At 36.4% G+C, this 2,501-nt stretch overlaps 1 pseudogene; it reads right to left on the minus strand.

Annotated features, from left to right (window-relative positions):
* Window positions 1-1,482: 1,482 nt before the first annotated feature.
* On the minus strand, window positions 1,483-1,878 carry LOC114081375 (ER membrane protein complex subunit 5 pseudogene; annotated as a pseudogene).
* Window positions 1,879-2,501: the final 623 nt, after the last annotated feature.

Here is a 2,501-nt window from a genome sequence, read left to right on the forward strand (position 1 = left end):
TAATCCCTTACTCATATTTTTAACACATTTCTAAATTATTTATGTTATCAGAAGATTTCTAACTTTGTCTCATTAGAGACCAAAGTCAAGGTTCTACCGACTGAGCTGGTAAAAAAATAAAATGACAATAAAAATCCCATGACAAAATAATCTCATCATTTGGGGTTGTGCACAACTAGGAAGAATGTAAGAGCTGAGGTTTATTTCCAATGGAAAAAAATGCCATCAGGTATAAGGGCATCTTATGACTCTTGCCCAAAGCATATTTTCTTTTCAAACCTGCATACATTTATTCCCTTTACACCTATACAATTCAACAAAAAGTAATGTTTTTATAACTGTACAATTCAACAAACGCAATGCTCTCTTCCAAAAAATGCTGAGCTTCCTGCTCAAAGAGTTAGCCAAATTTCCCTAAGGGTAAAATTACTATTTCTGAAAAAATCCAAATCTTTATCCATCTTCACCTTCAGCACTAAAGAGTGAAGACTGAAAACTACACTGGCTATAATTTCCTAAATGACTTTAATTTTCTAAAATATTTAATATATTAGTTCCAAATATTTAGAATATATTTGGCCCATTTTTTTTAGTCTGCCTTTAGATTAATGAGAAGCTTCTTTTATTTTCACTTATTTAGTAAGACATAACACAGACTTTGAATAAGTTAAACTGGCTAATGACAGGTAATCAGTTTTCCTCAATGATTATGATTGTTCTATAGAGGGATGATAATGAAATCATAAATGGTCTTTTTGGTCTATCTTCAACTAATACTACAAAGTTAGAAAACATTTTTACAGCTAAATGAGGAGAACACAAGCAGCATTACAGCAAGTTAAAATTGTTAAGTGCATTTGTTATGACAGAATTTCTGATGCAAAAATTGCTCACTGCACACAGAACCTCAGAGAAGTGATGAAACAAGACAACTGATGTTAGAAGGTATACAGGAATGGGGTTGGGCGAGAATCAAGGTTAAATTAATATCAGGCAAGAATCTTGGGAAAAAAGAGCCACTTTTGAGGACACATAAGAAAAACTGAGAAGTCACTATTTTGGTCTCATTATGTAAGTCCATTTGATAAGAACTGAAGACCTTTTTACTATAATTCATGCTGAAAAATGCAGTAGTCACACGGTATTTCCAAAAGGATTCCTAAAAAACTAGTGCAAAAGAAATCTAAGAAAATAAATAAACATAAAATTAACCCTTTTCAAGGAAATGTGTTCAAAACAGTGACTTTTACAAAAGATGCAAATTTGTTTTAAATAAAAATATATATGAAAGATTAAAGACTCATTTTGCAGATAACTTACACTCCATCTATGATTTTTTAACAGTGTATAAACAAGGGGTATAGATTTGTTTAATTAGCTCTGAAAGATCAATGTAAATACTAATTGGGCGGGAGTGTTTTATACCCCAAACTCCAAGATTCAGCTCTGTGTCCTGTCCTGCTATTATAATTTGTAAAAACCTTAGCAGTGAGGGGATTTGAGTTTTCATAACTTCAATGATGTGTTAGAGGACAACTCCTCCTGGTTTAAAGAATTTGTTGTCTCTGAAGGCTGGAACAGTACTCGACCACAATGGTTAAATATATAAAATGATGGATGATTCCTTAAGGTATCAAATGTCTTATTTTTTATTTATGAAGTGGCATCCATGTATTGAAACTCCCCTGCAAAATGAACTATACCATAACAGGTAACTGCAAAGGCCAGAAGTGTCTGAAGAACTATATCTATTGGCAGTGATTCATCATTTTTTTCTGTTAATCACATGTAAGAACGATGCTGCGCAGCAGAAAAAGCAGCTTGGGCTAGGGCAAAGAGGCCGATGCCTACTAGCCCCTTCCATAGCGATGGTGCCATGATTCTGAAAAAGCAATAGCACCCCCTCCCCCCACAAAAAATGTGAAGAGTGGCTGAGTTGTTTCTTCTTTCACTGGCGGGTGTCTGCCCAGCGCCAGGACCAATATATTTAAATATGCTTTGGAGGAAAGTAATTCTTCCAGGAAGTGGGGATGAACTATATTCTCTGCCTGGGATGAGAAGGGAGAGAGAATGACTTTGGGAGGAAATGGCCCCAAGTCAGGAAGAATTCTAGGAGAAAGAGGAACCAATGATGAGCCCATGCTCATCTGCACAATGGGGCTGTTATATCCCAATTACCAGACACACACACACACACACACACACACACACACACACACACACACACTGCTGATATTCTAAGCTATGAAGCTCAATTCCATTGGTCCTGAAATCTTGTATACACCAAGATTGTAGGCCCAGTTCATCTTGTTAACAAAGTCCTCATCACATAGCTCAGGAGAATTGGACCCGGGTATAAATCATCCTGTATTGGCTGTTGCTCCAGTCCTTCCTCTACCAAGTTTGCATCAGGCTCTCCTGTGAATAAGTGGGAGGGCTCCCATGGGGCAAAGTTGATAGGCCATAATAGCTCATTCATGATGTTCATGTACTCTTGGATG

This window comes from Marmota flaviventris, chromosome 13, assembly GCF_047511675.1.
Source record: "Marmota flaviventris isolate mMarFla1 chromosome 13, mMarFla1.hap1, whole genome shotgun sequence".
Taxonomy (NCBI): domain Eukaryota; kingdom Metazoa; phylum Chordata; class Mammalia; order Rodentia; family Sciuridae; genus Marmota; species Marmota flaviventris.